Here is a 12,272-nt window from a genome sequence, read left to right on the forward strand (position 1 = left end):
CTGCCGCTGACTCTCCGGTGAGGCCGCACCCTGCTTTTGGCGCTGCTTCTGCTCGGTTCCTTCGCCGCGTCGTCACGCCGTCTCGAGTCGTTGCCGCTCTGTCCCTCGGGACAGAACTTCCCTTGGTTCTAGCTCTCCGAACCATCGTCTCGGCAGACGTCCACACCTCTCCCTCATCTATCAGTCATTGGTCCTCAATTCAACACTCGAGCATAAGCCGAGCTCTCCCGGCTCGTTTCCCAAACTCAGGATGCAGTTAAACAGGATAGAGTTTTCTTATTTTCTTTCTAGTTCTGTATAAATGTGATTCTCTTGGTTCCTATATATATATGTCGATTATGCAAAAGGTTAAAACTAGGCAGTGCTGTCTTCTAATGTCTTATGAATTCTCATCGTCTATCTCACGAAGAAACACATATAAACTGTGATTGGGCTAATCATCTAGTTCTTTATCATTCTATGTTTGCTGCATATGTATTTCTATACAACTGAAATATATGCTTGATGGTATGAAGCATGGATTTAAACTGAACTGAGATGGTGTGAATACCTTGTGTATTTCGTGCTTGATTAGCTGATGCGTTTTCTTTAGTTCAGTGGGGATTTGCTTGGAGTTTTGGATGCAGCAAATGAAGTCTCCTCCTCTCTTTCTTTCTTCGAATTCTGGTGTGAACTAAGGATGGATGTTGGTTGATACTACAAGGAAGTCAAAATGTGTCTGCCTCTTTAGAGAAGGTGTAGTCATCGGTTGCGGCTGAGGTGGTTGGACGACTTGGGCGGCTGGAGCATGCTAAGGAATAGGGTAGGGAGAAGGGGATTGGTGGAGTTGGGGGGGCTGTGGGCAGAGCTATTGCTGCTTCACACACGCACGCCTCCTCTCTCTTTTCTTTCTTCTCTTATTTCCTCCCTATTTCCTTTCTTGTAGTCAACATTCTCATGCTTAGGTAGATATTAGTATTGTAATAGCTAGGTTGGTTGTGGTGCAAATAATTAAAATTCCTTTGGCTTCAAAATTCTAAATCTGTAATATGGAAATGCGGTATTTGTGTATTTGCTTGATATCTGATTTCTAGATCTCTTAGAATAAATCTAAATTAAATCCGTAGTTTTAATTCTTTGACTAGCATCTAAATTAAATCCGCAGATTTAATTGCTTCACAAGCCGAAATAAATCCACAACTCAAATAAAATAATAATAATAACAAACTAATAATATAATAAATATTTCTATTGCACTTAATAAATAACATGACTTTGCTAAGTCAGTTATAATCTGAAATAATAGCATTGACTGCTTTTAACAATATAAATTCAGGATCATAAGCTGAATTCATATCAGGATAATAATCGGTTTCATTCACTGATGAAAAATAATAAACACGCATTACTGGATTTAATATATAAAAGGCGGGGTCACTACATAATTATAACATAAGGATGTTATAATTAATGAGTAATGACGAGAGATAATAATTGTTATATTGATTAACAATCAAGAGAGATGAACATTAGAGATACTAATGTTTCATAAAAGAGATTAGATTATTAATCGAGGTTTCTTTTATAACTTCTCACCAATTCTTCATAACGATGAAGGTCCTTTTGGGAAGTAACGACTTGAGGGGAGAGAGTGACGTTACTCATTGATACAGAGACACAACAAGGTGGGCATTACTTTTACTATACGTATATAGAGATCCCTGCGTGTCGTAGGCCTCTTATACGAATGAATGCATGAGATGATTTAACTGTTAATTTCAGTTTTATATATCTATCAACGAGTTTAATGCTACCTTTGAACAAGTTATTTCGTTACAAATCTTTGAACTGGAAAATTATTACAACTGTTGTCTTGCCATAAAATGTTTAAATTTTAGTATGATATCTATCTGCTTTGGCTTTGCCAATGATGCAATCGAATTCGGGTCCTGAGCAGTTGATAGCTATCCTGCCAGGGCTAGTGTACACCAGTGACCGTGAGTCATCTAGCGGGTTGGCCGGTCAAGTGACCGTGAGAGGTGGCCACCTCTCCGGCACACAGTTTCAGATATGATAGATTACAAAAGAACTTAGTCTGATCAGACGAACTTTAAGAATCACAAATGAACTTAGTAAGCTTGGGCATTTTTAGCGAAAAAAACTCCCTTGCTGTACTGATTATGATGGCATGACAATTTACTAGTTTTGAAGCATGTATTTTTATACCTAGGCATACGTGCCCACTGAGTGCTTATGTACTCAGCCCTGCATATGTTTTCTAAATGTGCAGGTTGAGCTGATGTGATGATGGTGCTGCAATGAGCGGAGTCTCCAGGGTTGTTAATAAATAGTTAACCTGTCTAGAATATGTCTTCATACATATGTCTAGCTACTTTCCGCTGCAAGATGTTGTTGATGTTATAGTATGTTATGTCATACTTTGAGTCTTAAGAGAATGGTTTCATACGATGTATAACTTGATTAATGATATTAATTAAGTTTTATGCTTGTCTTTCATAGACTGTTTTCAATTGAGTATTAATGAATAAAAATGACGAGTTTTATTAAGATGAGTAAGTTTTACGGCTATAAATGACGCCCCTTTTCTTCCCCTTCTTCTTTAAACCCCATCCCTAGTCGTAGATCACTCGGCTTAACTATCCATAGTTAAGGGCGGGCTGTGACAGAGTGGTATCAGAGCGAAGGAAAGCTCTGAATTAGAAGTCTTGAGTTTAGTCTAGAATGAGTCACTAGACTAATAGTTATTAACAACCGTGAGCTCAGCGCACCATCACACCAGGCTCAACGAGGTATGTAAAATTTCAAAGTTTATTTGACGTTAAATTTTGAAGAGCATGATGTTGAGGTTATATGATGAGTTATGATGTTACACTTTGAAGGTGCATAGTTTGAGTTTGAGGATGACAACATGATTAATAATGAGTTATTATGTTGTAAGAGCATATTTACATGATGAATCATGAGAGCGTTTATATCATATGATGTTATATGATTGAGGATGCATAATTATGAGTTATGATGTGATGTATTTGAGATGTTTTGTGATGAGAATTGTTTGAGCAGTTGTGATAAGTCACGATGATTTAGATGAAGGAATCTAATGTCATTGTTAAGAGATATTTTTTTTACTAAGTAGAAGGATGAAATGAGAACTTAGAGCTAAAGCTTGAGAGAATTAGCAATTGCTTTAAGTACTTGTTGGTTTGAGTTATGAGTTTGAGTTATGAGCTTGAGTATAATAGCATGATTAATGATGAGTTATTAGCATGCTGCAATGAGATATTGTACGATATGTTGAGTTATTTTGTGACGCGAGTTTTGCTCACGCAACCTTAATGGTACTTGAGGAGGTATCATGAGCCATAGTCTTTGGAGATGGCTTTGAGAGAGAATTGTTGAGTTGTCTTACTGAGTCACGATGATTTAGATTAAGGGATCTAATATCATTGTTTACAGAGATTCCCTACTAAGTAAAGATGGGACGAGATGAGAATTTAGATGTTTTGAGCTTGAGTTTTAAGATAACAGTACTACTTAATAGGAGTTTTGCTAAGTTATGTTTTGTTTATTTCTGTTGCTGGAGCCAAGTAGAGTTAGTTCCTAGAGTCACCTTTAAATTCTCCTTATAGGTTGGCCAGGACTGTTGGCACTGCACGAAAGTGGACTGTTGTGAGATCGAACTCAGGGAAGATCGGATACGAGGACGAGGCGTACAGTATGTGGTACAGAGATACCCTAGTAGATTTTCAAACACATGTTCATAGACTATGAAAGGATGAAAGCCTTATAGTTGTTACTAGACTGGATGGCATCGTGCACCTAGTCCCCGTGCTACCAATCGAGTGGTAGGATTGAGCAAGGAAGAAAGCCACTCAATATGATGGGACATGTTGTCTTGAGCATTGGACCCACAGGAGATGAGATTTATTACAGATGCCCAGATTTTCTATGCGGATCTACTGACTGGATGCCTGTTTTCTACCAGGGACTCTAGAAGAGTGTAGTAGATATCGAGTCGATCTTTGAGTATCAGTTACCAAAGATGATAAATGATAAACGATAATGAGGATGAGAAGTAGCCGAGGAGGGCTAGAGTTGATGAGGATGAGAAGAGAAGTCGATGTAGACTAGAGCTAAGGATGATCTTGAGAGTATGAGCGGTACACCCTCGTTTTTGATTAGTTGCAATTACATTGCGATGTATATAACTTACTTAGGAGATACTGGTACTTGAGATTTTGACATGATGATAGATAAGCATGCGAATATAGTACCCTACTGATGTTAAATAGATGGATGTTCCTAGTGTGCTTAAGTAGCAACTAGATGAGTTAACTGGTAGCAATTACCGTAGGAGGTCCAGACCGAGACATAGTACTATTAATGGTGTCGGTTTAGAAGGGACATTACGATAGATACTATGGTTTTTGTAGGGTTTTTATAACCCCTTTATGTAAGCCCTCTAAAAAGAGGCATTCTACTGATGGATATATTAGGTTGACCAGAGTGGTCTTTTTGTTAGCATTTCGTGAGTGCTTATTGCCTTACAGATGAATGTTAAGGTGACCGTGAGGGTTTTCCTTAAAGTTGAGTTAGTAAATTGAACTTGAGTTTTGAGGATGCTTAGAGCGTTGGTCGAGTTGAGTTTTTCCTTTTGTGATTTCAAAAATGCCTCAAAGATGTCATCAAGAGTGTGATGTGAAGGATAGGCGGGATAATACTCCGCCACCACCACCGCAACATGAGAGGAGAGTAAAAAATATTGAACTTTCGAAACAAGAGTCTAGAACATAGGACCCTGAGTTTAAGCTTTTAGCTTGCTGGTGTGAACTTAAGTTTTGTTATGTATAGTATGTTGAGGGTTTAGAAGATACAGAATTTCCAAGTTCGGGATAGTATATCCCGTGTGACTGGGGAGTGATTATGTTGGACCTGGCCAGTCCGCATGATCCAAATCTCAGTAGACGTGTTTTGGGTTTATAAACCCATGTGTTTCAACTTTCGGTTGAAAAGCCAGATGGGTTCTTACTCTAGGTCATTTTTGTTCGACCTGGTAGTTACTTCATTCTACCCTCGGGTCATTCATTTGAGTCTCTTGAACAATTTTGTTTGCAACAATTTGTTTTGATGTCATTCTAGGGTTGAACCCTTACAACTTTTGAGTTATCCTAGTAGATTCTTTTGATGTATAAGACTAGTGAGAGGCACGTCAGAGGACTTTAACACCCGAGCAACTGGTAAACTACACCTGAGAACAATTCAAAGCTACTCTTGAGAAATATGTACCAAGGAGTACAGTAAGCAGCAAGAGGCTGACTATCGAAGTTTGATGCAAGGAAAGAAATCGGTTGTAGAGTATAACCGAGAATTCTGTGAGCTATCACGATTTGCTCATCAGAAGATGGATACTGATGATGAGATGTCTGAGTTTTATGTGCCGGTTTAAGGCAGAACTTTAAGGTAGTATGGGCAAGTTATTGGATGCACCAGTTAGAATCCTGTTTAATACAGGAGCTTCGCATTCTTTAATTGGTTGAAGCATGTTACCTTCAAACTCGAGCCAAAACAAGCTAGTCCCAAGTTGAGAGTAATCACTCCTGTAGGAAGAGCTACTACAGTTTCTCACATGATTTCTAAATTAGAGTTTGAGTTAGGATCACTAAAGATGAAAACAAGAACCTTGCACTTAATGCCTATGTGGAACGTAGACATTATTCTAAGGATGGACTGGTTAGCAGAGAACTTTGCCCCGATTGATTGTAAGAAGAGACAGATAACTTTCCAACCACCTGGGAAGGAACAGACATGTTTTCACGGCATTGATAGAAAGAAGAGAGTTCCAATCATTTCGGCACTTCAGGCGTCGAAATTGGTAAAGAAGAAAGGAGCACAAGCTTACCTAGTTTACTTGAATGATGAAGGAGAATCAAGTAAAAACTTTGAGGATGTAGTAGTGGTAAGGGAATATAGAGATGTATTTCCCGAGGTCTTACCAGGATTGCCACCAACAAGATAGTTGGAGTTCACTATCGACCTAGAACCTGGATCAGCACTAGTGTCGAAGGCACCTTATAGAATGGCGCCTAAGGAGCTACAAGAGCTGAAGATTCAGCTACAAGAATTGCTCGAGTTAGGTTTTATTAGACGTAGTGTATCCCCGTGGGGAGCACCAGTCTTTTTGTCAAAAGAAGGATGACACGTTGAGAATGTGCATAGATTATCGAGAGCTGAATAAATTGACACTCAAGAACAAATATCCTTTGCCGAGGATAGATGACTTGTTTGATCAATTACGAGGAGCGAGTTTTTCTTGAAAGTTGACTTGAGATCATAATACCACTAGTTCAAATTTTGACAGGAGGATACACCTAAGACAGCTTTTCAAATGAGGTATGAGCACTATGAGTTCATAGTTATGCCATTCGGTTTGACGAAGGCACCAGTAGTTTTCATGGATCACATGAATCGAGTGTTCCATCAATAACTGGATAAATTTATCCTAGTTTTCATAGATGATATTCTCATCTATTCGAAGAATGAGCAGGAGCGCCAAAACATTTGAGAACGATGTTGGAAACGCTAAGAGTTGAGAAGCTTTTTGCCAAATTCACCAAGTGCGAGTTTTGGTTGAACGAAGTAACTTTTCTAGGACATATTGTATCATCCGAAAGAATTAAAGTTGACCCCGTCAAGGTACAAGTTGTACATGAGTGGAGATCACCAACTACGCCTAACGAGATTCGCAGCTTTTTAGGCTTAGCAGGATACTATCAGAGGTTTATTGAAGGATTTTCCACGATAACAAGACCGATGACACAATTACTTAGAAAAGAAGCTAAGAACAATTGGAAAAAGGAGTGTGAAGAGAGTTTTTAAGAGCTTAAAGGAAATTGACTACAGCACCAGTGCCGCTAGTCCCGGAAATAGATAAAGAGTATACCATCTACACAGATGCGTTAGAGAATGGGCTAGGATGTGTTTTGATGCAAGAAGGAAGAGTTACAGTCTATGCATAACGATAACTTAGACCCCACGAGATAAATTATCCAACGCATGATTTAGAGCTTGCAGCCGTTGTGCATGCCCTGAAAATTTGGAGACATCATCTCTACGGAGTTAGATGTGAGATTTTCACGGACCACAAAAGTTTGAAATACTTTTTCGAGCAGAAGGATATTAACATGAGACAAAGGAGATGGCTCGAATTAGTAAATTATGTTGACTGCAACATTAATTATCACCCTGGTAAGGCCAATGTAGTAGTCGATACATTGAGCCGGAAGGTCTCGTCAAAGTTAGGATGTCTTCTCACGAGAGAGAATGAGCTTATAAAGGACTTTGACAAGATGAGGATAGAGATGATAAAACCACCAGGGACGATAGCGAGTATTGTTGCGACGATGCCTAGTTTGAGGAAAATGGTGATTGAAGCACAAGGAAAGATGAGACAATGAACAAGTTACCAGAAAGGATAAGAGCATGAGATCTCAAGAGTTACCAAAAAGCATCAGACAATGCTATCTTATTTGAGGGGAGAATATGCATTCCCCGCGATGATGAACTTAAGAATACGATCATGAGTGGGACTCATGACACGCCTTACACCGCCCACCCAGGAGGCACAAAGATGTATCAGGTTGTGAAAAATAGATTTTTGTGGGACGGAATGAAATGAGACATAGCTTCGTTTGTAGAGCGATGCTTAGCTTGTCAGCAAGTGAAAGCATTACACCAACGACCCTATGGGAAGTTAAAACCGTTGGAGATTCCCGAGTGGAAATGGGATCACATAGCGATGGATTTTGTGATAGCTTTACCGAAAAGTCAAAGAGCAAATACAGCAATTTGGGTGATTGTAGATCGACTAACAAAATCTGCACATTTCATACCGATCCTAATCGCGTATGGACCAGATAAGTTAGCACAATTGTATGTTCGTGACATTATAAGATTGCATTGAGTACCGGTGTAGATCACCTCAGAAAGAGAAAATAAATAAATTTCATCACATTTTTGGATGAGTTACAGAAAGAGTTGGGTACAAGGATGAATTTTAGCATAGCAGGCGATAGAAGATATGATAAGAACTACTATCCTTGATAGAGGAGTAAATCGGGAGAATGTGTTGCCACTAATTGAGTTTGCCTATAAGATGTGAGACAAAGTTTCGAGATAGGAGACAAAGTTTTCTTGAAGGTTTCACCCTCAAAGGGGATGAATAGATTTGGAGTTAAAAGACAGCTTAGACCCAGAGTTATAAGTCCTTACGAGACATTGCAAAAGATAGGTCCAATAGCGTATAGGTTGGCTTTGCCACCTAGCTTTGGAAATGTGCATAACGCGTTTCACGTGTCACAATTGAGAGGATATATATTTCCGACCCAAACCATGTGGTTTACTAAGAAGAAATGATCTTAGAACCAGACTTGAGTTATGAAGAGAGACCTCAGATGATGCTAAATCATAAAATTCGGCAATCGAGTAATAAGTCGATTGCATTGGATAAGGTCCAATGGAGATATGATACTTAGAAAGAAGTGGAAAGAGAGCTTGAGGATAAGATGTGAGAGAAGTACCCGAAACATTTACAAGAGGTACAAATTTCGGGACGAAATTTATTTTAAGGGGGAAGGTATGTAATACCCGTGCTTTTGATGACGTGTTTAATTGCTTAAGTTTGAGTAATTAGGGTATAGATCCCTTGTTTGATTTACTTTGTAAAGAGATGAGGAGTTATATGAAGTTCCCTTGTTATTTTTAAGATGTTGAGATGTTCTTTTGATGATGTTTGGATGATGTGAGATTTTATATCCGAAATTGAGTTTGAGTATTCGAATAATTCGAGATAATTATTTGAATGAGAACGGTGAACTCGGAAGTGAGATCTGAGTCCGTTAAGACGTTTTTGAAAATTTTGACTTTTTGACGATGAATAGTAAAATACTGCTATTTCGTCTTTTTGTCGACTTTCAAAATCTTACGTGCACGTCGTCGAAAAATATTCTTAGTTTTTCGATACGAGTCCAATAATGAAAGTTTTTATTTTTGGACGACGAGTGAATAGTGAACTAGATTTTCTCGATAAACGAACCGAGCTCGTTTATCAGAATTTCGAGAACGAGCTTGTGTTTTCTATATTTATATAGAATTACGAGTGCAATGAAAGTGAGTAGAGGTTGAGAGGGCGAGTAACGAAGAGTATGGGTAGTTAATCGTTAAAACGAGACGAAACGAGATATTTAACGACTAACGGGTTAATATCCTAAATATCTAACCTACCCTACCCCTAACCACCCCCCCACCTGCCCACTATCCCTCTATCTCACCTAACTCACGCTATATCAGCCCACACCACACACACAACTCACATATTCACACACACAACACCTAAAACACACACTACACACGCCATTTTCCATTTAAGCTTGGACGGAGCTTTTGACCTCCGATTTGAGCACCGAGACGAGCGCCGATCATCTTTTCGATCATGTATCTAAGTAGGTAAGATCTCTACCTACGTTTTGATGGTTTTATTTTCGATTTTCGTCGACGTCGAAAAACGTCGATTCTCGACTTTATTTTGAAACGACGTCGGATCGTCGTGAAATTTTAGTATGTTGTTCTTGGGTAGATGTTGAGCATGTTTAATGAAGGGAGTAAGAACGGAACGAACCGTAGCTATGAAACCCATGAGGGCAGCCCCGTTTTTCACATATTAGCTTGTCTTTCGATTTTTGTTTGATCGTTTTGACTTGATATTTGTGCTTAGGGGTATGCTAGAATCGATATATATTAAATTCGTATTTTTCCAAGCACGAAAATTGTATAAATTTTTAGAGTATGATTATTTAAATTCGTGAAGTTTGAGACGTTGCATAATGAATATTATTGCGTATATGTGTTCTACGATATCACATGAGCATGCTAATTGATTTACAATTTATGGATGATAATTGTTGAACGAAATTAAAACTGGAATTCTGTCAAAATTTTACAGCAGTTTCAAGCTTATGTTTCGATGAGTTTTCATTGCTTGATGGCTCTGAAATTTTAGTATGTTTATCTATGATATGTGTATTTCGTCGCTGCAAAATTTCATGTCTTTTGGATGATGTTTGGTATTTTAAAGATATTTTGAAAAAATCCTTGACAGAATCTGTCAACTGTTGGTAGACTTCACAAAAACGTTTATATCTATTAATCCATGAAGGATTTTGCATCACCGTTTTTTTTAAACGAAACTAGACTTCAATACTTTTCTAAAAACATAAGATTTCGATTTTTATGACCTCTGAAACAGAGCAGTTTATTATTTCAAAAATGCCCTGTTCTGCTGTCATATTTTTCCAACAGTAAAAGTGTATGAGTTTCATTGTTTATTTGGCAGATCATATGAACGTTTTCTCTTGTGAAATTTTAACCAAATCTTCAAGGATACCTTTAGTTTTGGCTGATTAAATTTGATGGAATTTTATTAAGGTTTGCCTTGGTTTCTAATGGCCTAAACAAAATTGGCAGAAACTGTCAATCTTTGACAGCCTGCACTAAAAGAGCAATATCTCCAAAAACCTTTAACCTTTTTGGTTAACTACCATTTTTAGAGTGAACTACACTTCATGGAGTTTTTGAGATCAATTGGTATGAGAGTTTATGATGATTGAGTTGGTTGTTATGAATTTTTAAAGATGACACAAAAACAGCAAAACTTTCTAGAAAACAACTTGATTATATTTGTTTTGATGGATGATACGATATGACTAAATGGTGTGAGTTGTGAGAGTTATGATTAACGCACATAAATGTTGGTATCTGACACTCGAACAATTGGTGTCGAGTATAAATGATAGTTTACTGATAAAGAGTTTTGATGATTTTGAATTGTTTGGTTTGCGTTGAAAAGATGTCAAGATGTTAAGTTTTGAGTCGAGAGACGAGTTCACGTAGTGAGATTCACGCGTTGAAATCTCGTGGCTGACATTATATATGAATAGGTCATGTCGAAATTTTTAGTGAAATTAGAATTTGAGCATAGTCAATTCTTGTTGACCTGTGACTCAAATACATACCTAATGGAAAGTTTAACTTTCTAATTGGTTAATTAGACGAGATGAGAGCGAATAGATCTGCTAAGAAAGTGGACTTTTCGATGTGTTAAATATTTCTTTTAATTGAAGCGCTGCTAATTATAACATAAGGATGTTATAATTAATGAGTAATGACGAGAGATAATAATTGTTATATTGATTAACAATCAAGAGAGATGAACATTAGAGATACTAATGTTTCATAAAAGAGATTAGATTATTAATCGAGGTTTCTTTTATAACTTCTCACCAATTCTTCATAACGATGAAGGTCCTTTTGGGAAGTAACGACTTGAGGGAGAGAGTGACGTTACTCATTGATACAGAGACACAACGAGGTGGGCATTACTTTTACTATACGTATATAGAGATCCCCTGCGTGTCGTAGGCCTCTTATACGAATGAATGCATGAGATGATTTAACTGTTAATTTCAGTTTTATATATCTATCAAACGAGTTTAATGCTACCTTTGAGCAAGTTATTTCATGACAAAATCTTTGAGTTAAAGTTATTTCAAGTATTGTCTTGCCATAAAATGTTTAAATTTTAGTATGATATCTATCTGCTTTGGCTTTGCCAATGATGCAATCGAATTCTAGTCCTGAGCAGTTAATAGCTATCCTGCCAGGACTAGTGTACACTAGTGACCGTGAGTCATCTAGCGGGTTGGCCGGTCAAGTGACCGTGAGAGGTGGCCACCTCTCCGGCACACAGTTTCAGATATGATAGATTACAAAAGAACTTAGTCTGATCAGACGAACTTTAAGAATCACAAATGAACTTAGTAAGCTTGGGCCTTTTTAGCGAAAAACTCCCTTGTTGTACTGATTATGATGGCATGACAATTTATAGTTTTGAAGCATGTATTTTTATACCTAGGCATACGTGCCCACTGAGTGCTTTTGTACTCAGCCCTGCATATGTTTTCTAAATGTGCAGGTTGAGCTGATGTGATGATGGTGCTGCAATGAGCGGAGTCTCCAGGGTTGTTAATAAATAGTTAACCTGTCTAGAATATGTCTTCATACATATGTCTAGCTACTTTCCGCTGCAAGATGTTGTTGATGTTATAGTATGTTATTGTGAAATCCCGACTTTTTTTCCTAAGATTATAGAAGACCCATTTTATTTAGAAATTATTGATACACGCCCAGTATTAAATGAATTATTTTCATTCAAAGAAATT

General features: G+C 37.8%; 1 long non-coding RNA gene across 1 annotated transcript; it reads left to right on the plus strand.

Moving 5' to 3' along the window:
• Nucleotides 1-9,344: 9,344 nt before the first annotated feature.
• Nucleotides 9,345-12,152, plus strand: LOC130996643 (uncharacterized). Its single transcript, XR_009092706.1, has 3 exons — nucleotides 9,345-9,501; nucleotides 11,356-11,422; nucleotides 12,026-12,152. It is a non-coding gene; the product is annotated as an uncharacterized LOC130996643 (long non-coding RNA).
• The last annotated feature ends 120 nt before the right edge of the window (nucleotides 12,153-12,272 follow it).

This window comes from Salvia miltiorrhiza, chromosome 8, assembly GCF_028751815.1.
Source record: "Salvia miltiorrhiza cultivar Shanhuang (shh) chromosome 8, IMPLAD_Smil_shh, whole genome shotgun sequence".
Classification (NCBI taxonomy): Eukaryota; Viridiplantae; Streptophyta; class Magnoliopsida; order Lamiales; family Lamiaceae; genus Salvia; species Salvia miltiorrhiza.